Source organism: Delphinus delphis, chromosome 18, assembly GCF_949987515.2.
Source record: "Delphinus delphis chromosome 18, mDelDel1.2, whole genome shotgun sequence".
NCBI lineage: Eukaryota > Metazoa > Chordata > Mammalia > Artiodactyla > Delphinidae > Delphinus > Delphinus delphis.
Window position 1 is genome coordinate 1,352,368 of NC_082700.1, and position 27,583 is coordinate 1,379,950.

The following is a 27,583-nucleotide window of genomic DNA, read 5'->3' on the forward strand; positions in this document are numbered from 1 at the left end:
GTTTGCGGGGCCGTCTAACAGAGCACCGCACGCTGGGGGCTCAAACGACGGAAATTCCTGGCTCTCAGTCCTGGAGGCTGGCGGTGTGCCGTCAAGGTGTCCGCAGAGCTGGGTCCCACTGATGGCCGTGGGACAGTGTGTGCCAGGCCACTCTCCCAGCTTCGGTGGCCGCGGGGGTCTCCACACCATTTTCCTCTGTCTGTGTCTGTGTTCAGACTTCCCCTGTGTGTACGGACACATAATCACGTGGCCTAGGGCCCGCCCTAAAGACCTCATTTCAGCTTGATTTCCTCTGCAAGGACCCTCTCTCCAAATGAGGTCACAGTCTGAGGTCCTGGGGCTGAGGACTCCAACAGGAATTCTGGAGGAACACAGCTCACCCTGTACAAGGGGTCAGCAAACCGTGGCCCACGGGCCAGGTCTGTCCCACCACCGGTTCTTATGTGGTCCATGAGCTAAGAATGGTGTTTACATTTTTCAATGATTGGGGGAGAAAATCAGAAAAAGAATACTTCATGACTCGTGAAGATGATATGCAATCCGTCATTCAGTGTCTGTGAATGAAGCTTTTGGGGGACACAGTGACGCGCACCCGTTCGGTGCTGTCTGTGGCCGCTTTTGCCCTACGGCAGCAGTTGTGAGGGACACGCCAGCAGACCCCCGGTATTTGCTGTCGCGTCCTTTGTCTGAAGCCTCCGCCAACCACAGCTGCGGGCTCGGAGGACGAGGGGGCTGCTGACGCGGGATGGGTCCAGCTTGGCCTCAGGGTTGCCAAGCGGCTCAGGAGGGGCAGGTACCTGCGAGGACCACCAGGTGAGGTCCCCCGAGGAAGGAACCATATCCGACCCGCGGCAGCAGGCGCGACTCGCCTAGAAATTTGCAGAGTCCGTTTTTGAGAAAACACTTTGCTGACGAAACAAAACCCATCTGGAAACCAAACTCTGGCGGGCTGGCTGGTTCCGAGTCTTACCCGACGGGGCGGTGCGTGGAGGCCAGCGAGGCGTAGAGGGAGGGGACGGGCCAGAGTCACGGGCGCCCGCTCCTTCCGCGGCCGGTGGCCCCTCGGGCTCTGTCCCTACCCTGGGGCGCCTGTTCCCGGGCCGCGTGGAGCCAAGGTAGCTGGGAAGAGCCCTCCCCCATCCCCAGGGACGGGATGCCGCTGGGATGCGGGCAAGGCGGGGGCGGGGGCGCGGAGCCGGGGCCAGGGGCGGTCAAAGGCGCAGACAGTGGACCAGTGGACCAGGATCTGGTCAGGCGCCGGCGGGTCCTTTCCCGTGACACCCCCACCCCCACCCCGGTGACAGCTCAGGACAGACAGACCCTCCTCGCGCTGCTCCGCTGCCAGGCTTCTGTCTGAGCTTTGCGTCCTGGACGCGCCCTGCACGCGCTTCCGAGGCTCCTGGAAAAGGCAGGGGTGGATGGATTAGTAGGTGAAGGCGAAGGAAGGAGAGCCCTTACCCCACTGCGGCCAACAGCGCTGGAACCATTCAGCCTTAGTTCCATCCTCAGCGCCGAGAACAGGGGCTGGCACATGGGCAGTGACCAATAAATCTGGTACAACAATTTAAGTTAACTGCTGTCCAACGGGGTGATTAGCAGGTGCCCAGGAATGCTATGTGTACCTTGTGTTTCTAATTATTTCCCTTGTGATTTTGATCCTTAATTCTTTTTGCCACTCATTGCTCTGAAAGCTCCATCACCCTGATCTTGAATCAGCTCCCCATCCTGCCACCTCCTCCAGGAAGCCTTCCCTGATCCTGGATTGCAAGCACATGACCTCTGGTCCAGGAGGCAGCTGAGTGGACTGGAAAGACCCAGCCTTTGGAGCCAACGGATCTGGTTAGTAATGAGATCTTGACCCAGTTTCTTGGAACTTTTCACAGCCCTGGTTTCCTCCTTTATAGAGTAGGGATTCACTTCTGTCCCATGGTGTCATGAGAACCAAATGAGAGAGACATACGTGTGAAGTCCCCAGCATGCGGTAGGTGTTTGTTGAAACTTTTATCCAAGGAAAAATCCTGAAGAGCTGGAGCTTACCAAATATCAAGAGGGAAAAGAACGTCTTATTTAGAAGGGAGGGTAAAGCCAATAATCTTTCTGTCAGTTTTCCATCTAATGAATCAAATTATTAATGTCACATTTGGGGAGGGAAGTGAATTTCGACAGAAGGTAACAGCGCCGTCTGCTCCCAGTTACAGCCCACAGCTGTGCATTCTTAGGAATCATGATCAGAAAATCTAAAAAAGGCATTTATGATGATTTTGTGACCAACATCCTATAGATAGTGAATTTTGTTTTGTAAAACTATTGAGCTATATTAAATTCTACATGCTGTACATACTGAAAAAAATAGAAGAATCTGGGGACTTTGAATGGAATTTCCCTAACCTCAGGAAGGAATACCACAGGGTGAACATCACAGCTGCCAGCTGTGGAATTAATTCTCAGCCATTTTAAGGCCTGACAAGTATTTTGTTTGGTGAGAGCAGAGCGACATGTTATGGTCGGTCTCTGAAATTCAGGGTTCTGGTTCAGGGATAGTCCTAGTTTTCTTTTAATGCTATTACGCAAAGAGAAGAAACGTGGGGTTTACAGGTTAGACGGGGAACATGCAGATGACTTTGAACTTGTTGACATCCGATAGTATTATGTCACCACTCCACCTGTTTTGAGTGTTTTTACACTCATTGCATAATTAGCTGAATTGATCAAAGTCGAGCCCTATCGTTTGTCAAACACACACACACGCATGCACACACACAAAATGGCCTCCATCTCAGCTGGAAACGGAGGTCAGGCTGGTTCAGAGGGGGACTCCGAGGCCACACCCCGTGTGGGCAGGTCACACACCCATCGGAATGTGTCACTGAAAACCTCTCAGAATGTCAGGAACCTGAGACTAGGGGTGAAGAGAGATGGTCAACTGACTTCAGTTTCTTCCCCAAGAGGAGCAATACCCCCACCGTGAGGACTGCGTGGAGGAAGCTGCCCTTTCGCTTCCAGGAAACAGCTCTCCTAACGGGCTGGTCTAAAGTGCCACGTGGGCCACCTGAACCCAGAGAGCAGTCCAAGGGGCTCTCAGCCCTGAGAATTCCCTGGCAGTGCTGGGCGTTACTGTGCAGTGAGGTCGTCACACGTAAGCGCTGCAAAGAGCACAACTGGCAAAACACTGACGCATGGGGTTCATCTGTGTGAGAAACAAGTACTTTTCTGCTCAGCCGAGAACAGGTTTCATATTTGAAGTTGCCTTTGTGATTCCAGTGCTAAACGCTGAGCACAGGTCTGGGTGACGCAGGTTACTGTATTGTGTAAAAGGCCCAGGATCGCACAGTCGTGTAACACTCCGTTTCCGTGGGTGCGCTGTTGAGCGGGACAGGTAGGACAGGTGGGACAGGACTGCGTGGCAGCCGGTAGTGTCCGCTGAGCACTCTTGTGCCAAGGGCTCGGAGAGAATGAACACAAAGGACTGATGGAGGGACATCCCGCCACCCACGTGGAAGAGGAATCATAACGGGGCGCTATTTACAGAGCAGCATCAGGACAGGAGACTAACAGAGCAAGGGCTGAATGCTCATGGGGTATCACAGCTGGAATCTGAAGTTCAAATGAGGGCAGCTGTGGAAAACACAAACGAGGTGCTAGGGGGCCCGCTCTGGTGAGAGGCCTGGGGGCTTGGAAAAATGATTTTAAGATAGTTCCTGAGAATTAGGCTCAGAGACCTATCATTTCACCCCTGTGATCTAGAAGGAAGAATTAAATATTTTTTATTGTATTCTAAAAAAAAGTATCTGTTACTATTGAACTGTTATTTCCATGTAAAAGACAAAAAATTGGTCTGTGTGACGCTGCACAGTTGACTGACATTTGGTTTGAAGACAATTTATTCTTAAACACGTGGCACGTGATAGGACAAAAGGCATTAACGAGCGGAATACTGGTTTCAAAACGGGCTCGGCCATTTATGCTTGGCTTCACAGTCATGTTTTGGTGGAAGTGGTGTAGTTGAGTGGAAATCAGTGAAAGTTAAAATATCCACTGATAAACTGCATTTCACAGAGACGAAAAGGAGGCTCAAAGACTTTAATTCGCCCCAAATCTAGTTAGTAAGTGGCTAAGCCAGGTTTCCAAGCCAGATCTGGCTCCCTGTGTACTATGACCAGAGCGTGCCGGCGGCCAGTGCCCGTCTTCTCAGCGTCTCTAAGAGAGTTGACAGGGCTCTCCCCTCCTGTTCCTCCTTATTAAACAACCCTCTTCCTCCTGAGCTTGGAACAGCTTCCAGTTGGGTTTTATAGCCAGCAAAGCAGGGGCCGTTTCATGCGTTTCTGTACAACGGGCCAAGGTTGAGCTTCACTGAAAACTATGCAGTCCATTTGCAGTAAATCTACTTTTGTTTTGGAACCACTGGAAATACTGAGGCTCACACCAAAACTGAGGAATCTGAAGATTATTATCTTTAAGAGCAAAGGCTGTCACCGTGATGATGAAATACCAGCAAATCCCCAGGCCCAGATGGGAGGGCTGGTCCCTAAGCAAGTGTTGTTTCCACTGCCCTGCCCTTGGCCACCTCCCCTCCCTTCAGCTCCTTTGAATTCCAAGCAATTGTTGAAGTCAGGCTGGCAGTGCCCTGAGAGCCATGGTGGGGGTGGGTTTCCAACCCTCACATGTTTCAGAAATAAATTTCAGAAATGAATAACATCTCTCAATCTGGCTAAGCAGGATTTTTTTCATCTTTTTAGAGCCAGGAACTTCTTTAACAGTCTGGGGAAGCCAGTGGACTCCTTCTCAGAATATTTTCTAAGGCATAAAATAAAATACATATGATTCCAAAGGAAACCTGTTTTATTGAAATACAAATATTGATCAAATATTTTAGAAATCTGGTGATATAGTAATATATGTGTTTCTTCATTCATGCATTAAGATGGGTTGGCAGATCTAACAACTTCCCTAGTTTTGAAGCAGTGATGACCATAAATGGTCTTTCAAGAATAACTACAAAATTGTCATGTGATGTGAAAATATCTCTGATTTCTACTGGAGACAAAGGCACAGGTTCTGCTGGCCTGCCTGTATCGTGCTGCCCACATTTGTAATTGGAAGGAAATGCTAAGTTTCAGTTCGAAGTTGGAGAAGATAAAGATGTAACTTTTCCCCGTCCAAGTTCACAAGTCTCTTGAGTTCCATCCACAGACTTTTGGGATCTGTGACCCTCAGGTGAGGAGCCCTGGACTAGTATCCCCCACACGAAGGGCCAGCCTGGAAAGAGGCTCAATGCGGAATGAAATGTTAGGGGTGATCACGATACATCTCACGTCATTAGATTTCCTTCCACGTGGAATGAGCTTTCTGGAGTAATCAGTAACTATTTTGCAAAATTTGGAGAAAAAGGACAAGTCCTGCTAACAAAAGAAGGCTGTAGTGAAGGCTAACCAGGAATCAAAGAAAGTCTAGAAGCCATAGATGCCTGCAATGACTAATTAAGAAGGAATTCCTAAAGTACTGACGGCAAATGGCTGAACTTGTGGTCAGGCAACCACATGACGTTTCCTGAACCATCCAGCTATCAAGTGATCGGTCCCCTGCTGCTACACCTGGTCTGAGTTCATGTGGTCACACACAGCCCCTCTGTTCCTTTGGGGGGTGACGGCTGCCAGAAAATTTTTTTTTTTTTGGTTGCGTTGGGTCTTCGTTGCTGCGAGCGGGCTTTCTCTAGTTGTGGCGACCGGGCGCTGCTCTTTGTTGCGGTGCGCGGGCTTCTCATTGCAGTGGCTTCTCTTATTGTGGCGGGCGGGCTTCAGTAGCTGTGGCTCGCGGGCTCTAGAGCGCAGGCTCAGTAGTTGTGGCGCAGGGGCTTGGTTGCTCCGCGGCGTGTGGGATCTTCCCGGGCCAGGGCTCGACCCCGTGTCCCCTGCACTGGCAGGCGGGTTCTCAAACTCTGCGCCCCCAGGGGAGCCCCAGACACAGAACTTTGAAGTGGTTGGAGTGAGGCCCACCCACATCTCACCCCTGGGTCAAAATGAAAGTGAGTCTCAGACTGGATTCAGATACAAACAGGCATTTACGAGATACTGGTTAGAACACAGGCACAGAATGGCTCCTACAACCTGTTCTGGAGGCTCAAAGAAGTGCCCGCTCTCAGTCCTCTGCCTGCCCGACACCCGCGGATGCAATATTCCTGAGCTGCAAAGGCTGAGCCCCCATGAGGCCCCACCCCAGGCCCAGCCTGAGGGGCACAGGCCACGGGCCTCCACACTCCCATGCCTGCTCTGGCAGTCTAACCGATCCCTACTTAAATACCTTTAATTTCACCAACGCGAGCCCATTTTTGGCATTTATCGTGCTAAGTAACAAGACACCACTTCTACCCACAAAACCCCGTTTTGGACGGCCAGGACGCTGATGAGAGAAGCCCAGGCTGTTGATGGAGTCGGCGGAGGGCTGGCGACAGCCCCGCCCTGAGGGTGTCCCTTCCTGAGTCAGTGCCGGGGACCAGCTTCCAGGCTACACAGTCTCTGCCCCAACACTTCGTTATGAAGATTTTCAAAACATGCAGAAAACTCGGAAGAACTGTACGACGAACACCAACACACCAGCCTCTAATCGACGGTTCTCAGACTGCAGCCTGCGTCGGAATCACCTCCGAGGTCTGTGAAAACCCACGGGGTGGGGCCTCCCTCCAGCTCTGATTCAGCAGCGGCTCTGGGCTGAAAATACGCATTTCTAACAAGCTTCTAGGTGAGGCTCTGCTGCCGGTCTGGCACAGCACTTAGGGAACCACAGACCCTGGTGCTACCTGAAAGTTTTGCCACATTTACTTTGTTGCATGTCTGTGTACATCTGTGTCTGACCTTCCCGCCCTCCCTCTCACTTCTGCTACATTTCGGGGCAGGTGGCAGGCCTCAGCCCAGCACCCCTAAACGTGCCAACAGGACATCAACTAGACGCCAGTATTCCAAAATGGATTTTTTGAAGTAAAATTTACAGTGAAATGTGGACTGTGCAGTCTTTTTAAGTTTACTGAAATATAATTTACATATAGCAAAAACCTCCCTTTTCAGTATAGGGTTCTATGAGTTTGTTTGTTTTAATTTTTTGGCCGTGCAGCTTGTGGGATCTCAGTTCCCCGACCAGGGATTGAACCCGGGCCCTCGGCAGTGAAGGCACCAAGTCCTAGCCTCTAGGCCACCAGGGAACTCCCCTCTATGAGTTTAGACAAATATCTAAGCTGGGCACCACAGTCAAGATATAGAACTTTTCCTATGATATAAAACGTTCGTTAAGCCCCTTCGTAGTAGCTTCGAGCCCCGGGTGGCCACTGATCTGTTTTTTGTTTTGTTTTTTTAATTTTATTGAAGTATAGTTTGATTTACAATGTTAATTTCTGTTGTACAGCAAAGTGACTCAGTTATACATACATACATTCTTTTTGTTTGTTTTTTTCGGTTGTGTTTTTGGCTGCACCGTGCAGCATATAGGATCTTAGTTCCCTGACTGGAAATCAAACCTGTGCCCCCTGCAGTGGAAGCGCGGTGTCATAACCACTGGACCTCCAGGGAAGTCTCTATATACGTTCTTTTTTATATTCTTTTCCATGATGGTTTATCACAGGATATTGAATATAGTTCCCTGTGCTGTACAGTGGGACTTTGTTGTTTATCCATCCTTTATATACTAGTTTACATCTGCTGACTCCAACTTTCCAGTCCGTCCCTCCCCCAACCCCCTCCCCCTTGGCGACCACAGGTCTGTTCTCTGTGTCTGTGATTCTGTTTCTGTTTGGTGGATAAGTCCATTTGTGCACTGATCTACCTGAGAGTCACCTTTTCTGGAAGGCCCTAGGTGCTGTGCAGCCGTCTCCCCGAGCACACAGAACAGAGACTGAGCTGCCTTGTGGGTGGCTCACGCCGGTCATGGCTGAGCTGTGTTTTAGTGCTGGTAGCAGGCGGTTGGCTGCACATTCTCAGAATTAGATGTGAAGCTGATTGGCACACACGTTATCTCACACCGGCTGCACTGGAGTATTTTAAGGTGAATTACGGGGCTTCCCTGGTGGCGCAGTGGTTGAGAATCCACCTGCCAATGTAGGGGACACGGGTTCGAGCCCTGGTCCAGGAAGCTCCCACATGCCGCGGAGCAACTAAGCCCGTGCACCACAGCTACTGAGGCTGCGCTCTAGAGCTCGCGAGCCACAACTACTGAGCCCACGTGCCACAACTACTGAAGCCCACGTGCCTAGAGCCCATGCTCCATAACGAGAAGCCACCGCAATGAGAAGCCCGTGTACCGCAACGAAGAATAGCCCCTGCTCGCCACAACTAGAGAAAGCCCACACACGGCAACGAAGACCCAACGCAGCCAAAAATTAATTAATTAATTCATAATAAAAAAGTCTCCTAACAGCCGCCCTCGAGAGAATGCTGTGCACTGGACTCTGGCCTTAGCAGCGACCGGCACCTCACCTTCCCTGGGCCTCAGTCATGTTTTCTACTATGTAGCTATCACTTCCTTAAAATGACTTCATGAAGCCTGGGTCTCTGTCCCCTCCCTCGGTCTCCTGATAACGCTTAGGACAGAGTGCTCTGTGATTCCACGGGTGGCCGGCAGGGCTGAGAATGTGAAATTATAACATTACCCTACTCTTAGGCCAATTACTCCTTCAGGCCAACACATTCTTCTTCTCCTTTAAAGACTTTTTAAAAATTTATTTTTTCCATTTAATTGTGTAAAATACAGATGCTGACTTGTCACACACCCACGTGGAACTCTTTCCTTCACGTTTACAACTCAACAGCTTGGTGACTCCAGAGGGACGACTATAATCACTGTACAGAGCATGCTGTGTTAGTAGTTCAAGGTTATTCCAACCCATTTTCAAATACTCTGAAACATCTTCCTTACGTTATCTGATGAGACAGATCCACCAGAAAACGGAGGTGCCCCCGGTCAGTCCAGCTTCCGGCCAGTCAGGCCTGTCGTGTGCAGGTTCCTGACTGTGGTGCTTTGACTGCCACTCGGGAGCCCGGCCGGGCCGGCAGCTTCGAGGAGGGGTGCACAAACGGTCTTCCCAAGGGGCTGCACCACCCTGCGTTCCCGCCACCAGCGACCAGAGCGCCTGCTGCCCCACATCCCCGCCGGCATTGGGTGTGGTCGGTGTTCTGAATTTTGGCCCTTCTCGTAGGGGTGGAGTGGTATCTCATTGTTTTAATTTGCATTTCCCTGATGACGTGATGTGGACCATCTCTTCACAGGCTTCTTTGCCATCTGTACGTCTTCTTTGCTGAGATGTCTGTTAAGGTCTTCGGCCCATTTTTTAAATTGGGTTGGTTGTTTTCTTACTTATTGACATCCTTCTTTTTTACTTGTGCATTTTACTTCACGTATTCTATTGAAAAGGTCTCTAGAAAAGCACGACCCACAAAAATATAGTGCAAATCACATATTAGGAAAAATGAAAAAAAGTGAAATAGATTTTAATTATATATTTTTCTTAACTCCAAATGCTATTTCAACATGTAGTCAATACTAAAAATTTATTGAGATATTTACTTTCTGTTTTTTTTGCACTGAGTCTTCAAAGTCTGGTGTGTATTTTAACTTACAGTATATCTATTATAATATTCAGACCAAAGGAAACCATAAACCAAACAAAAAGACAACATATGGAATGGGAGCAAATATTTGCGAATGATGCAGCCAACAAGGGATTAATTGCCAAAATATACAAACAGCTCATACATCTCAATAACCCAAAAAACAAACAATCCAATCAAAAAATGGACAAAAGATCTAAATAGACATTTCTCCAAAGAAGACATACAGATGGCCAACAGGCACGCGAAAAAATGCTCAACACTGCTAATTACTAGAGAAATGCAAATCAAAACCACAATGAGGTATCACCTCACACCAGTCAGAATGGCCATCATCAAAAAATCTACAAATAACAGATGCTGGAGAGGGTGTGGTGAAAAGGGGACCCTTCTACACTGTTGGTGCAGATGTAAGCTGGTGCAGCCACTATGGAGAACAGTATGAAGGTTCCTTAAAAAACTAAAAATAGAACTTCCATATGATCCAGCAATCCCAATCCTGGGCATATATCTGGAGAAAACTATAATTCGAAAAGACAGGGCTTTCCTAGTGGCGCAGAGGTTAAGAATCCGCCTGCCAATGCAGGGGACATGGGTTTGAGCCCTGGTCCCGGAAGATCCCACATGCCATGGAGCAACTAAGCCCGTGTGCCACAACTACTGAGCCTGCGCTCTAGAGCCCACGAGCCACAGCTACTGAAGCCCGTGCACCACAACTACTGAAGCCCGCTCGCCTGGAGCCCGTGCTCCGCAACAAGAGAGGCCATCGCAGTGAGACGCCTGCGCACTGCAACGAGGAGTGGCCCCCGCTCGCTGCAACTAGAGAAAGCCCGTGGGCAGCAGCGAAGACCCAACATAGCCAAAAATAAATTAAGAAAAAAAGATACATGTAGCCCAATGTTCATAGCAGCACTATGTCCAATAGCCAAGACATGGAAGCAACCTAAATGTCCATTGACAAATGAATGGATAAAGAAGATGTGGTACATATATATAATGGAATACTACTCAGCAATAAAAAAGAATGAAATAATGCCATTTGCAGCAACAGATGAACCTAAAGATTATCATACTATGTGAAGTCAGACAGAGAAAGACAAGTATCATACGATATCACTTATATGCGGAATCTAAAAAAATGATACAAATGAACTTATTTATGAAACAGAAACAGACTCATAGACATAGAAAACAAACTTATGGTTACCAAAGGGGAAAGGGGGGGAGGGATAAATTATGAGTTTGGGATTAACAGATACACACTACTATATATAAAACAGATAACCAACAAGGATCTACTATATAATACAGGGAACGATATTCAATATCTTGTAATAACCTATAATGGAAAATAATCTAAAAAAGAACATATCTATCTATATATATATAGATATATAGATATAACTGAATCACTTTGCTGTATACCTGAAACTAATGCAACTTTGTAAATCAATTCTATTTCAATAAATATAAAAAAAAACCCTAACAATATTCAGACTAGTCACTTTTTTTTTCTTTTGGCCACACTGCACGGCATGTGGGATCTTAGTTCCCCGACCAGGTATCGAACCCAGGCTCCCTGCAGTGGAAGCATGGAGTCCTAACCACTGGAGTGCCAGGGAATCCCCCAGACTATCCACATTTTAAATGTTCAAGTCACAGGTGGCTAGTGGCTACTGTATAAGGGCATCACACGTGTAGGGGCAACGGTTAACCAGGACCCCCCATGGCTGAGAGGGAAAAGTGTTGAGCTGTGGATAACAAGAATAATATTGTAGAGCAGATTTTGGTTTGCAGAGACTTTCCCAAACATTATCTCATGCAATCCTTGGAGCAACCCCATGAGATAATTATTTTCACCACCGTTTTGCAGCGAGAAAATCCAGGCTCCGAGGGGTGAAAGTGGTTGAGTAGGTAATGCAGCCGGCTCGTCTCCCCCGCCACCAAGGCATCTCATCTCCACACAACCTCCTGTTAAGCAGAGACCCTACAATCTAGGCGTCACTGAGGAACACAAAGCCCCTTTCATGAAGAATGCGAGGGCTATACCTCCTCAACCATTCTGGAAAACAACACCCCAAGAAGGAATGCTCACATTAATGTGGGCAAAGGCCAGGGTCACTCAGACGTTAATGCTCATAAGAATTTCTAGATGGGCTTATTTAAAATGAAGATTCCTGGGCCCCAAACCCAGACATTCTTATTCAGCAAGGCTGAGGTGGGAACTCAAGAATCTGCATTTTAATCAAGAGCCCCAGGGTCCTGATACAGGTGGTCCTAAGGCCCATGAGTTTCCATAGATGACCTGGGAGAGTGTGCAGGACCTTGAAATAATAGTCCTACTGGAGAATTCCCTGGCAGTTCAGTGGTTAGGACTCCGTGCTTTCACTGCTGAGGTGCTGAGGGCGCAGGTTCAATCCCTGGTCGGGGAACCAAGATCCTACAAGTCGCGTGGCAAGGCCAAAAAAAAAAAAAAAAAGACAGAAAACATCTTACTGAAGAACTGAAACTCATATCAGAAGGTTGTTTGACCTCAGGCAATTCCGGAATCCCGGAGAGGCAGCAGGTTCACAGAGGAAATCTACACTCTGCTATACAAGAGGATTTAATGCTAGGTTAAGATGATTGTCATGTATTGCATATAAAAGGAGGTTGTGCATTTTTCTGTAGTATATATTGATGAAATGTTTAGAGAAAGATTATCAAATAAATGTTACCATGTCATTCCACATTGGCACGTATTTATTTATATACATGTGTATCCACACAAAATGAATGAAAAACACCAAAATATTCATAGTTGTTATCACTCTACCTCACAGGGTTATGGATAATTTAAAAAATTTCTTCTTTCACTTTGATATTTTCTTCTGAATTTTGTGCAATACATGTTATTTTAATAAAAAATAAAACATTTCAGGAAATAAGTAATCATAGAGAAAGGTCTTGAAAGATCAGTCCAACTAGTAGTTACCTCTTTGTATAGATGAGGTCTTAGGAAAAGTTTACATTTGGTAGGTTTTTAAAAGCCCCATGTTTTCTCACTTGGGTGATAAATGAAGATGATTCATGTTCAATATACTTGCACATTGAGTGTAAAACTGAAAAAGTTGGATCTGTCGGGTCCTCCAAGGCTGGAAGCTGCTTAAAGGAGTTTCTGTCCATTGGCGCCAAGCTGCCCCGGGCACTTTGCATCTCGTGCCAGGTAAGCAGAGATGGAGGAGCTGAGGCTCCAGGGTGTGGGGACCCGAGGGAGGGACAGGGCACCTCAAGTTCTTCTGACATCAAAGCCCAGGGGAACCTCGTGCCTCACAGGGCCAGGCAGATCTGAAACCTAAGGGGCGAGACAAGCCACAGCTGCTGATTTAGCATACAGGTAGCTCTACCCCCAAGCCAAGTGTTCTCTGTTTAAGATGAGAATGCTAACGTGCGGGCATCACAGTTTCAAGGGACACATCTGAATATGTGTGTGTATTTATATTTTTACATATTAAAAATATATATATAATGTATATTTTCTAGAAAGTGCAAGCAAATTTCTAAAGGCAGGAAAAAAAGTGTTTCCAGGCAGCCTCTCCAGTCCTGGCAAGCATGGTACAGCCTTCCGTGGGGCACACGCTCCTCGCTGAGGGCCTGTGGGTGCCCCGCGGGGTGAGTCCTGCATTAGGTCCGGGTTTGGACGTGCCTTGTGTGCTCTTGGACAGTTCCTGAGCTGCGGTGACAAGGATGCCAAGGGAAGGCGTCTTGAGCCGCCCTCGCTGGGACCCTGCCTGCATCCTTGGGCTCCCAGACGGGACTCAGGGTCTCCACACCTGAAAGAAAAAGGAAGAAGAGTCATATAACTTCGCAAGGTTTTTGTGAGCCTTCCATGCACTAATTCATGAGAAGTGCTGAGCCCTTACAGATGAGTAAAATGGAGAAAACTTTGCCAGAAATCCCAGCCCTGTGGTTGCTTAACCGCCAGTTGCTAAGAGCAGGGAGGGCCAAGCACCTGGCGCCCACACCTCCGGGCTTGTCCCCGCCGTGTCCCAGCCCACATCTCTCCTTGAAGCTCACCTGCAGGTCTTAGTATTTACTCCACTAGCTTTTCTCCTCCTTCTTGGTGTCACCCCATCCTCCTGGGCAGGTTTCATGGGAAGGTCAGGATCTAAGATGATGGAAAGGGCTTTGATGGTCCCATGTGGCCTTCACTCCACCTGGCAGGCAGCACAGCAGACGGAGCTGGGGGAGACAGCAGGAGCCCCCTCTTCTTCCACAGCCAGGGGAGCAGGCCAAGTGCATGGACCTTGGGGACCACAGAAACCTAAGGACTCAGGACAAAACAGGCGTAAAAAGAATGGGGAGGAATTTTGTGAAAATGGCTAAACCACGTCAATCACTGCAAAACTGCCAGAAAAATTCTCATTTGATGAAAAAGCAGAGTAACTATTCCTTCTGTTCTGTACAGTGGGAAGGTGCATTTCACTCAACGGGACACAAAAATAAACTTTAAAGAAGGAAAAAGACACTGCACAGCATGAGCGAGCTGCTTCTGAAGGAGGCCCCTCCTGCTGCATCACACACAGGACCCGGAGAACTTGCGCTTCTGTAAAGCTCCTTTCAGGGTGCTCGTCCTGACTGAACTCCCACAGCACCCCAGCCTGTACCACCTCCCCACCCCCTTTCCAGCACTGAGCTCCAGGCCCAGCTTCACCAGTCAGCTCCCACTGGTACCAGTCAGTGTGCTTTAGGAAGGAGGTCTGAGGGCCCTCTGCAGAGAGCGTTTGTCTGGCTTTGGGATCAGAGCAATGCCAGCCTCATAATAAGAGTTGGGAAGTGTTCTACTTTCTGGAAACATTTGTGTAGAGTTGGTCTTATTTCTTCCTTAAATGGATGGAAGAATACAGCAGTGGAACCATGTAGGCCTAGAGTTTTCTGTATGTAATAAGACATGCCTTCTCTTTTAAGAGGCTTTTATATCCTTCTGAGTATTCATCCACTTACTTAAACAGTGATTGAATTAGAACTGCTACACGCTTTGGGCCACATTGAAGGTCTCCAACTCAACAGTGTTAGAACCCAACTGAAGTGACATGGGCTGAACTTCTGAGGCACCTCAAAAAGCTCACTGGTCTCTAGATTGTTTGTGAGCTATTTTTGTTATGTAGTCTTACAAAAGACACGAGGATTGGCTGAAAACAGCTACAATTCAGCACTCTATAACAGTTTAAAACCCAGATACCTGGCCAAGAGGCATATGAAAAGATGCTCAACATCACTAATCACTAGGTAAATGAAAATCTAAGCCATAATAAGATACCACTTTAATAGTGGGTGACCACTATTAAAACAAAACAAAATGAACGTGGGCTGTGGATCATTTGGGCATGCTCCCTCTACCTTTCTCTAGCTCACTGGTATCTCCCAGAGAAGAGCTTATACGCTCGTCTGGAGTCCCAGTTTTTGCAGCCGCTGCCCAGGGGACACCTCCAGATAGCCTGGCTCTGGTGGCCAGTGGGGCTTACACTTGCAGTCCCACAGGGCTGTATACATTGCATTCTTTTAAAAGCTGCTGCCTGAGGGTCTGGCTTCCAGTCAGCCTGAATCCAGGTGCTGAGACCCTCCCCTTTGGGACATGGCAGGTCTTGGCACACGCCTTTTACTGGGAGCAAGTAAAAATATCATAGGCTGTTTGAGCTGCATGTAAATCAATGAATTGAGAACACACCCTCACGCCCTATACAAAAATAAACTCAACATAGCTTAAAGACTTAAATATAAGACATGACACCGTAAAACTCCTAGAAGAAAACATAGGCAAAACATTCTCTTACGTAAGTTGTACCAATGTTTTCTTAGGTCAGTCTGCCGACCCAACAGGAATAAAAGCAAAAATAAACAAATGGGACCTAATCAAACTTACAAGCTTTTGTACAGCAAAGGAAACCATAAACAAAATGAAAAGACAACCTACAGACTGGGAGAAAATATTTGCAAATGATGCGACTGACAAAGTATTAATTTCCAAGATACACAAACAGCTCATACAATTCAACAACAACAACAAACAACCCAATCAAAAAATGGACAGAAGGGCTTCTCTGGTTGCGCAGTGCAGTGGTTGAGAAACCTCCTGCCAATGCAGGGGACACGGGTTCGAGCCCTGGTCTGGGAAGATCCCACATGCTGTGGAGCAACCAAGCCCATGAGCCACAACTACTGAGCCCACGTGCTGCAACTACTGAAGCCTGTGCGCCTAGAGCCCGTGCTCCACAACAAGAGAAGCCACCACAATGAGAAGCCCGTGCACTGCAACAAAGAGTAGCCCCGCTTGCCACAACTAGAGAAAGCTTGTGTGCAGCAACAAAGACCCAATGCAGCCAAAAATAAATAAATAAATAAATATAAAAAAAGAAAAGAAAACCCTCCTTTATTAAAAAAAAAAAAAAACCACACAAAAAATTTCATCTACTTAGTTCTTGCCTGTGCATTTTCTAGGCAGGCATTTAAAAACAAAAACAAACAAACAAAAAAAACAATGGGCAGAAGACCTAAATAGACATTTCTCCAAAGAAGACATACAAATGGCCAACAGGCACATGAAAAGGTACCCAACATTGCTAATTATTAGAGAAATGTAAATCAAAACTACAATGAGTTGCCACCTCACACTGGTCAGAATGGCCATCATTAAAAAATCTACAGGGGCTTCCCTGGTGGCACAGTGGTTAAGAATCTGCCTGCCAACGCAGGGGACACGGGTTCAAGCCCTGGTCTGGGAAGATCCCACATGCTGCGGAGCAACTAAGCCTGTGTGCCACAACTACTGAGCCTGTGAGCCACAACTACTAAGCCTATGTGCCACAACTACTGAAGCCTGTGCGCCTAGAGTCCATGCTCTGCAACAAGAGAAGCCACCATGAGAAGCCCGTGCACCGCAACAAAGAGCAGTCTCCTCTTGCCGCAACTAGAGAAAGCCTGCGCATAGCAATGAAGACACAATGTAGCCAAAAATAAAAATAAATAAATAAGTAAAAAAAAATCTACAAATAACAAATGCTGGAGAGGCTGTGGAGAAAAGGGAACACTCCTGCATTGTTGGTGGGAATGTATATTGGTGTAGGCACTGTGGAAAACAGTATGGAGAACAGTATGGAGGTACCTCAAAAAGCTAAAAATAGAGTTGCCACATGATCCAACAATCTCACTTCTGGACAAATATCTGGACAAAACTATAATTCAAAAAGATACATGCACCCCAAGGTTCATAGCAGCACTATTTACAATAGGCAAGACACGGAAACAACCTAAATGTCCATTGACAGATGAATGGATAAAGAAGATGTGGTACATACATACAATGGAATACTACTCAGCCATAAAAAAAAGAATGAAATAACGCTATTTGCAGCAATATGGATAGACCTAGGGATTATCATACTAGGTGAAGTAGGTCAGAAAGAGAAAGACAAATACCATATGATATCACTTTTATGTGGTATGACACATACGAACTTATCTACGAAACAGAAACAGACATACAGACATAGAGAACAGACTTGTGGTTGCCAAGGGGGAGGGGTGTGGGAGGAGGGATTGTTTGGGAGTTTGGGATTAGCAGATGCAAACTATTATATATAAAATGGATAAACAACAAGGTCCTACTGTAGAGCACAGGGAACTATATTCAATATCCTGTGATAAACCATAATAGAAAAGAATATGAAAAAGAATGCATATATATGTATAACTGAAACACTTTGGGGTACAGCAGAAATTAATTTACACAACATTGTAAGTCAACTATACTTGAATAAAAAAAATAATAAGCTGTTTGGACAAGCACAAGATTTGAGAGACAACCAAGAGCTGGGGCAGGGTTGAATGACAAATTTCACCTCCAGCACGAGGCCGCTCCTTCAAGACTGGGTGAGGTAGTTGTTTTATCTACTGTATAGAAACCAACACAGAAAGTCAAGCAAAATGAAGAAACAGAGGAATATGTTCCAAATGAAAAAATAAGATAAAATCTCAGAAGAAACTGAATGAAACGGAGATAAGTAATTTACCTGATAAAAAGTTAAAACTAATGGTCATAAAGATGCTTGCTGAAATGAAGAGAAGAATAGATGAACACAGTGAAAATTTCAACAGAGAGATAGAAAATATAAGAAAGTATCAAATAGAAGTAACAGAGCTGAAGAATATAATAACTGAAAAATACACTTAAGGGTTCAACAGCAGACAAGATGAAGCAGTAGAAACAATCAGTGAACATGAAGACAAGGCAGTGAAACTCAACAGAGCAGCAAATAGAAGGAGAAAAATAACTTGTTACATACAAGGGAACCCCCATAAGACTCTCCGCAGATTCTTCAGCAGAAAAAAACTTTTCAGTCCAGGAGGGAGTGTCATGATACATTCAAAGAGCTGAAAGGGGAAAAAACTTGCAACCAAGAATACTCCACCTGACAAAGTTATCATTCAGAATTGAAGGATAAAGAGTTTTCCAGAAAGCAAAAGCTCAAGGAGTTCATCACCATTAAACTAGCCTTAAAAGAAATGTTAAAGGGGCTTCTTTAAGCTGGAAAGAAAGCTGTAAGACATTGAGGAAATTGAGAAAACAATCTCATTTACAATTGCACCAAAAAGAATAAAATACCTAGGAATAAATTCAACCTAGGAGGTCAAAGACCTACGTACTGAAAACTATAAGACATTCAGAAAAGAAATTGAAGAAGACACAGCTAAATGGAAAAATATTCTATGCTCATGGATTAGAAGAATTAATATTGTTAAAATATCCATACTACCCAAAGCAATCCACAGATTAAAAGCAATCCCTATAAAAATTCCAATGGCATTTTTCACAGAAATAGAACAAACAATCCTAAGATTTGTATGGAACCACAAAAGAGCCTGAAGAGCCAAGCAATCTTGAGAAAGAAAAGTAAAGCTGGAGGCATCATGCTCCCTGATTTGCCTATCTGGGATAAATCCCACTTGGTCATAATGTATAACTTTTTACACATTGTTGGATTTGATTTGCTATTATTTGTTAAGGATTTTTGCATCTATGCTTATGATAAATATTAGTCTGTTGTTTTTCTTTCTTGTAATGTCTTTGTCTGGTTTGGGTATTAGGGTAATGCTGGCCTTACAGAATGAGTTAAGAAGTGTTCTCTCTTCTTCTATTTTCTGGAAGAGATTGTAAAGAATTTGTATACTTTCTTCCTTAAGCGTTTGGTTGAATTCACCAGTGAACCCATGTGGGCCTGGTGCTTTCTGTTTTAGAAGGTTATTAGTTATCGATTCATTATAATAGACAAAGGTCTATTCAGATCATCTATTTCTTCTTGTGAGTTTTTATAGAGATTTACTTTTTAAACATTACTTTTAATTTCTAAAAGTAAATATATACTCATAAACAATGTGGAAAACAAAAAAAGATGGAATCACAATTATCCATTACTTTCCAACTCAGAAGAATTTGTTAATATTTTTGAATATTTCCTCCCAGAATGTTTGTGTGCATATATTTTAAAAACATAATTGAATTACTTTATTTATAATATTTTATGCTTCCTTTGAATGTAACATTCTATTACCAGCATAGTTTTAGTCATTAAGAACTTTTTTTAAAAAATAAATTTATTTATTTATTAATTATTGGCTGCGCTGGGTCTTGGTTGCTGTGCGCAGGCTTTCTCTAGTTGCAGTGAGCGGGAGCTACTCTTCGTTTCGGTGCGCGGGCTTCTCATTGTGGTGGCTTCTCTGGTTGCGGAGCACGGGCTCTAGGCGTGCAGGCTTCAGTAGTTGTGGCACACAGGCTTCAGCAGTTGTGGCACACGGGCTTTAGCAGTTGTGGCGCACGGGCTTAGTTGCTCCGTGGCATGTGGGATCTTCCTGGACCAGGGCTCGAAATGATGTCCCCTACATTGGCAGGTGGATTCTTAAACACTGCACCACCAGGTAAGCCCCATTAAGAACCCTTAATAAACATTTTCCAAATAGAAATGTTAACTTACATAACATCCCTGTGTTTCAGTTTTCTCATCTGTAAAATAGGTTCAATAATATACACATCTCATAGGATGGTTGTGAAAAATAAATGAGATAATGCATGCAAACGTGTAAAGTGCCTAGCATGTAGATTGTTAAAAATGGCCATAAATTCCTCCATCCTACGTGCATGCCCTTTTGTAGTGTGTCTTAGCTATAACTGACCAGGAAGTAAAGTCTACTTCTCCACTTCCTTGATTCTTGGCATGGCTTTGCGACTTGCTTTGGCCAACCGAATGTGGCAAAAATGAAGTTGTGTAGCTAATGAGCCAAGTGCTTACTATGCCTTGCAGCTTCTGGTCTGACTCTACTGGAACCCTGAGACCACGAAGTGAAAGACACATGGCCCAGACAACAGCCATAGCCATCAGCTAGATAGGGAGGTGAAGTACCTTAGACCACCTAACCCCCTTCCTCCAAGCTGAGCTCTCAGATAACCACAATTACATGAGGGAAACCAGGCGAGACCGGAGCTGCCTAGCTGAGACCAGCCCAAATAAAATGGTTGTTACTTTAGCTTCTAGGTTTTCAGGTGGTTGTTACACAGCAATAAAAAGATAACTGATACAGTGATGATTAAATACTATTATTATTACTGCCATATAAATCTAAAAGGTGAGACTATGATACTGGGATACTTATCTAAGCACTTTAAAATGTCTTCAAGCATTCAACACATATTTTACTGTCTCATATATATAAAGCAGAATCTTAATATTCAGGCCATGGTGGACATCAATACCACAAAGGAATCTATTCACATACATTTCCTAATCCCAAAGAACTAACAAATAAATTACTGGAGATCTTTCTTCATGTGTAATTTTTTTTTTTTTTTTTAATACTTTTTGGGGACTTCCCTGGTGGCCCAGTGGTTAAGACTCCATGCTCCCAATGCAGGAGGCCCAGGTTTGATCCCTGGTCAGGGAACTAGATCCTGCATACCACAATTAAAAGATCCTGCATGCCTCAACTAAGACCCAGCATAGCCAAATAAATAAAAGAATAAATAAATATTAAAAAAACCCACCATTTCCCACATGAAAATAAAAAATGAAAATATTTTTAAAATTTTATTTTGTTTTTCTTGGCTGTGCCGCTTCCCAGACATGAAGATCCCAACCAGGGATTGATCACACGCCCTGTGCAGTGGAAGCGTGAAGTCTTAACCACTGGACCATCTTAATCCCAAGATTAGTACATCTTTATTTGAATGTGCAGGGTAGTGAATTGGCAGAAATGTATAATTAAGTAATTATGACAGCAATGCTATTTTTTTCATGAAGTTTTCATGAAATCATTTACCCTTGGGCAATAGAGGGAGTTGAAGGAAATCAGCCTCTTATTTTGTCCCCCTTGCCTCATTGCAAAACGAAACAGAATCTACAAGATGATGATGGTGATTACAATGGCTCACATTTGTTGAGTGCTTAGTATATATAGCAGACACTATGCCAACTGTTTTAGATGCATTTATTCCTCATAACAGGTTATTTGGTATTCTGTTATCCTAATATGGATCAGGAATCTGAGTTGGAGCAGTTAAGTGATTCAAGATTAACCAACTAGCAACTGACTGAGCTGAAGTTTAAACTTAAGATCTATCTAACTTCAGAGCCTAAGCTTTTTAAGCATTAATTAAGCTTTTTGGTTGCCTTCCACAACTTGCTTCTGGTAAATACACTGTTGACACTCTGCAGACTCTTGAGGAATAGCATATCTGTTTAAAAATCACTTTCAGGGGGCTTCCCTGGTGGCGCAGTTGTTAATAATCCGCCTGCTAATGCCAGGAACAAGGGTTCGAGCTCTGGTCCTGGAAGATCCCACATGCCACGGAGCAACTAAGCCCATGCGCCACAACCACTGAGCCTGTGCTCTAGAGCCTGCGAGCCACAACTACTGAGCCTGCCTGCCACAACTACTGAAGCCCGTGCACCTAGAGTCCATGCTCCTCAACAAGAGAAGCCACCGCAATGACGGGTCCATGTACCGCAATGAAGAGTAGCCCCTGCTCGCCGCAACTAGAGAAAACCCGCGTGCAGCAATGAAGACCCAACACAGCCAGAAATAAATAAAATAAAATTTATATAAAAAATAATTTTCAATATAATCATTTAAATGCTTAAAACAGGGGGTCACTTTAAAAAGTGAGAGATATTTCAACTCTCTGAAAAGCAAATGTGACCCGTCATTCTGTTCCATTGGCTTAAAATGTACTGTAAATGAGATGGTTCTGAGAACCATCTCTGGACTTCCTCCCAGCATCTGGCCATTCCTGCTGTGTAGGATTTACAGAATATTCCATATTCTGTAAATGAGATGGTTCTGAGAACCAGGGAAGGGCTTAAAAAATGGACTCCCAAATCCCATACCTCAGAGTGTGTTGTAGTGGGAGTAGCCTTTAAAAAAACGCTACCAACCGCCCCGAGCTGTAATGCGAAGAATGACTAGAGATGACACAGCAAGACCACTTAGGGACATCAGGACTGGTTCATGGCAGCACTGCTTGTAGTGCTAATGCCAAGCAGGCACGTATGCTCATTTGTAAAAAATACACTTTTTAGGGGAATACAAAACAACCTATCTTCTAAGTAATAATTATACTGCCTCTAGGCTTAATTCTTCTAGGAATGGTTATGGAAATGCATATATTTTTTTCTACTCTTGGTAACAAGCAGATGCTTTACTGAGAGTATTTACATACACCTTTTTCTGAAATAGAAACCCATAAATAAATATTGTGCTTATAAATGCCATACACCTGGTCTCCCACAGATGTACATGAAGGAAAAATCTGAAAAGTTTAATAACGCCCCCAGAGAGGTTCAAATTTACAATCCACAACTTTTATCAAGAGTCAGAAAATTCTATAAAAATATATTCTATTAAATCTTTTCCAGAAACATGTTTTGTACATATTCATGAATGCCTATTTTCCTGCCACCAGAAGCTGTCCTTAACCTCAGCATCAGAAATAGCCATGGAGCTATAGTCACTGACTAAGGAGTATTCTGTAAAACTTCACATTACATATTTCTGATTTTAATTAGGATAATTTACCTTTCTCTCAATTTGAAATGCCGGAATATGTAAAAGAAAGAGGGAGAAAAGGAAAAGTGAAGAAAGCTTGATGACCTATTTTCACATACCTCAAATGTTCACTCTTTAAAAAAGTTTTGTGGTAAAATATATATAACATAAAATGTATGATTTTAACTATTTTTAGGTGTACAATTCAGTAACAGTAAGTATATTCATTATGTTGGGCAACCATCACCATTGTCCTTTTCCAGAAATTTTCATTGTCCCAAACAGAAACTCTGTACCCACTAAATAATAACTCCTCAGTCCCATCTCCTGCCAGGCCCAGGTGACCTCTATTCTACTTTTTGTATCTATGAAGTTGTCAATTATAGGTGCCTCATATAAGTGGAATCATACAATATTTGCTCCTCTGTGTCTGGATTATTTCACTTGGCATAATGTTTTCAAGGTTCATCACTATGGTGGCAAGTACCAGTATTTACTTCCTTTTTTAAAAAAATTTATTTATTTTTTGCTGTGTTGGGTCTTCGTTGCTGCACGCAGGCTTTCTCTAGTTGCGGAGAACGAGGGCTACTCTTCATTTTGGTGCGCGGGATTCTCACTTGCAGTGGCTTCTCTTGTTGCAAAGCACAGGCTCTAGGCACACGGGTTTCAGTAGTTGTGGCATGTGGGCTCAGTAGTTGTGGCACATGGACTTAGTTACTCTGAGGCATGTGGGATCTTCCCGGACCAGGGATCGAACCCGTGTCCCCTGCATTGGCAGGCGGATTGTTAACCACTGTGCCACCAGGGAAGTCCACTTCATTCCTTTTTGAGGCTGCATAATATTCCACAGTATTCATAACCATTCATCTGTTGACACTTAGTTATTTCCACTTTTTGACTATTGTGAACAATGCTGCTATGAACATTGGTGTTCAAATAGCTGTTTCAGTCCCTGCTTTCAATTCTTTTCAGTATATACCTGGACGTGTAATACTCATTTGAGTAAATTCTAAAGAAAAAGAGAATGGATGCATATACTTAAATATTAAAACGTGTGTTCAGAGCTGGACCTAGAAGGCCAAGTGAGGTGGATTAAGGGATGCCTGAAAACCTACCTTAACTGTTCTATGATAAAACTATAGTTCCACTGACTCAAGGTATTGGGAAATTCTGTTTTGATGAGAGCTTATTATTTGGAAAGGTTCAAAATGAGAGCTTATATCTAAGAAACTAAACCTCCCCAATAGCACCAATAAAAGGTTGTGAGGTTCTTCATTTTCACAGTTTCAATGTTTTCCCTTTAACTGATTGACTAGAGTGCCCTCATGTGTCTGTATTTTTATACTACGGTGGTTTTGAAAAAGATTTAATATTGGAATCAGAACTGGGGAGGAAATTTAAGTATCATGCTTTAAAAAGTTGAATGCATGCAAGGTCCCATCCCTAACCAACTTAAAAAAAATTTTGTTTTTACAGTGATGTAAATCACATGCATAAAAGACAATCTAAAATGTATAGCTACAATGTAAAGAATGAAAAACCACGCCGCTTTTAGTGAGAAAGAGTACATTACTAGTGCATTAAAAACTCCCTGGATGCCCTTCAAAATTGCATGAAGCTTACTCTCAGAGGTAACACTGTCCTGAATTCAGTGTTTTCATCCCCTTGCTTCTCGTTATAGCTTTAACACTTGTGTTTGCTTCCCTATATAGTATTTTTTTTGGGGGGGTGCATTCCTATTTTTGAACTTTTCATAAATTGAATCTTATTGTGTTTTCTGTGACTTGCTTTTTTTATACTACCTTTTCAAAAAGCATGTTGATTCATTCGTTCACTTTCAAGTCTTTATGGTACTCCACTTTATAAATAGTCTTCATAGACATTCAGATTGTTTCTAGTTATTATGAATAAAGATGTTAGAACATTATTCAACATGGTGCCTGGTGCTCATGTGTAACAGTTCCCCTAGAGTATACTAATAGGAGTGCAATAGATGAGTCTTAAGGGGTGCACATATCTAGTCTTTCTAGGTAATGCTGGTTTTTCCAAAGTGGATGAGACTAGCCCATAATAATTCCCTTTCCTCCAAATCCTTGCCAGCACTTGGTCATCAGACTTTTACATTCCCGCCAATCTAGTAGAGTGAAATGTTATCTCATTGTGGTTTAAATGTGCATTATGATTATTCATGAGGTTGGGCATCTTTTCCATGTTTCCATGTAATCTGTGTTTTCTCTCCTATGAAATGCCTATCATGTCTTTTCCCACTTTTCTATTGGATTGTCTTTTCCTTACTGATTCATAGGCATTCGTTTTTTCTTTAAGGTGCTATTTTTAAAAAATAGCAAGAAATAACATTCATGGAGAAGAGTATGCACAACACGAAAGCACTGTTTATAAAGAATACTTTTAAATCAAACAACTGAGTAACCACCACCTAGGTCAAAAAATAGAATGTTCTCAACACTCCAGAAGCGCCTCCTCTGACCCTCCATGATCACAGTCCCCTCCTTTGCTCGGAGGTAACTACCATTCTGACTTTTGTAGTAATTACTTCATTGCTTTTCTCTTTATAATTACAACACCTGGAAATGCACCCTGAACAACATAGTTTAGTACTGCCTACTTCTGGATGTTAAAATGGATTCCCCCAGTAAATATTCCTTTGTCTTTGGCTTCCTATACCCAGAACTATGTTTGCGAATTTCATGCTGTTTCGTGTAGCTACTGGTTGGCCAAAAAGTTCCTTCGTTTTTAAGCAAAAATAAAAGACACATTTTTCATTTTCACCAAGAACTTTATTGAACAACCTATTCACCCTTTTGTTCCACTACCTTCTGCCATTTTTCAGGCAACTTCATAATTCCATCTTCCCAAAACTTTTTATCTTTTTGAGCAAAGAACTTTTCCGGCTGCCTTTCACAGTCTTCCAGGGAATTGAAATTTTCTCCATTAAGAGAATTTTGTAAAGACCAAAATAAATGGAAATCCGAAGGTGCAAGCAATGTCTGGTGAAAACAGCGGATGAATCAGAACTTCCCAGCTAAGCTGTAACAGTTTTTGCCTGGTCATCAAAGATACATGCAGCCTTGCATTATGCTGATGGAAGAGTATGCATTTTCTGTTGACTAATTCCAGGCGCTTTTCTTCGAGTGCTCCTTTCAGTTGGTCTAATTCGGAGCAGTAGTTGTTGAAATTGTTTGGTTTTTCTGTAAGGAGCTCATAATAGAGGACTCCCTTCCAATCCCACCATATACACAACATCACCTTCTTTGGATGAACTCCAGTGATGTTGGTGTGGTTGGAGGTGGTTCATTTCGCTTGCCCCACAATCTCTTCCGTTCCACATTATTGTACATTATGTGCTTTTCATCGCCCGTCACAATTTGTTTTAAAAACGGAACGTTTTCGTTATCTTTAAGTAGAGAATCGCACGCGGAAATATGGTCAATAATGTGTCTTTCGCTTAACTTATGTGGAACCCAAACATCAAAGCGATTCGCAAAACCCAGCTGGTGCAAAGGATTTTCAGCGCTTGATCTGGATATTTTGAGTATGCTGTCTATCTCCCACGTGGTATAACGTTGATTGTCCTCCATTAATGTCTCGATTTGATTGCTATCAACTTCAACTGGTCTAACCCGAGCGAGGAATTTTACAAACCATTTTTGACACGTTCGATCCGTCACAGCACCGTCTCCACACGCTGCACAAATCTTTTTGTGCATTTCAGCTGCATTTTTACATTTCTTGAACTAATAAAGCATGACATGCCGAAAATATTGCTTTTTTTCCTTCCATCTTCAACACTAAGATGGCTACACAAAAATTCACCAAGTTTTATAAGTCATTTTTTAAATGCACGCTGATATGATAGCTGTCACATACAATCTAACAAAACTTTCCAATGAAGTGAAAGACAACTAGGTACTGCTAGAGACAGCTTACCGGGAAAAACGAACGAACGTCTTGGCCACCGCAACAGTCCGTTCGTCCTGGTTGCCGTATGCCACCCACTGCTGCTGGGTAGTTGTGCTGCTGCACAGTCTACCACAATTCACTGAAGTATCGTCGCCTTAGACACTTGGCGGGGGGGTTCCAGACTTCGTCCTTATTAACGACGCCGCCAGGAATATTCCTGTAGCGTCTCCGGGTGTCCTTGAGCCAGGTTTTCTCTAGAGTAAATACCACAGAGCGGAATTGTTAGATCGCAAGTACACGCACCTTCACGACCCTCAACCGCCCAGAGTGGGCGCACGGCCTACGCCGCCGCCAGCGTCAGAGGATCCCCGCGGTCCACCCACGGCGCAGGTCAGAGCGTCTCATTTCCGCCAAGCCAGCGGGTGCAGTGTGTCTAAAATCCAACCAGCCTAAGCCAGTCCCTGTGGTTTTAACGCGTCCCCGGGTTAGCACTGCGCCCGAACGCCTTCTGTGTTGACCGGACACCTGGATTCCTCCGTTTTAAAGCACTTGCCCAACTCTTCTGCCCACTTCCCATCGGGATGTCTGTGCTTTTCTCCAGGAGTCCTTGGGCCTCCCGGACACTAGCTTTCCAGACACCACACGCCTCTCGGGCGTCTCCTCCGGGCCTGCGGCTTGTTTCTCTGAGAAGCCTTTTTCTTTTTTTTTTTTCACTTTAGTCAGATTTGCCAGCCTACTCCCGTTAGCGCCTGTAGTACCACGCATCCCATCCCTTGGCCGCGAAGGCGGCTCACGGTTATTCCCAGAGCGCGCTCACCCTTACCTTCCCGGCGTCCGCCTCCCTCAAGCAGCCCCTCCGCGCGCGCCCGTCCCTCAGCGTCTAGCCCGCTACGCCGGCGCCCGCCCTTTCCCAGGACGCAGCGCGCAGGCGCGCCCGCCGGGCCCCCCCCGCACCGCACCGCCTAGTACGCCTGCGCCGAGAGACGCCCCGCCCCCCACGC

General features: G+C 44.5%; 1 long non-coding RNA gene across 2 annotated transcripts; it reads right to left on the reverse strand.

Moving 5' to 3' along the window:
* Positions 1-12,320: 12,320 nt before the first annotated feature.
* Positions 12,321-27,482, reverse strand: LOC132413561 (uncharacterized). Of its 2 annotated transcripts, XR_009516764.1 has the most exons (4): positions 27,406-27,482; positions 26,610-26,836; positions 13,647-13,737; positions 12,321-13,402 (listed from the first exon to the last, which is right to left on the reverse strand). It is a non-coding gene; the product is annotated as an uncharacterized lncRNA (long non-coding RNA). The 2 variants fall into 2 exon arrangements; XR_009516763.1 differs by lacking the exons at positions 12,321-13,402; positions 13,647-13,737 and adding an exon at positions 13,744-13,893.
* Positions 27,483-27,583: the final 101 nt, after the last annotated feature.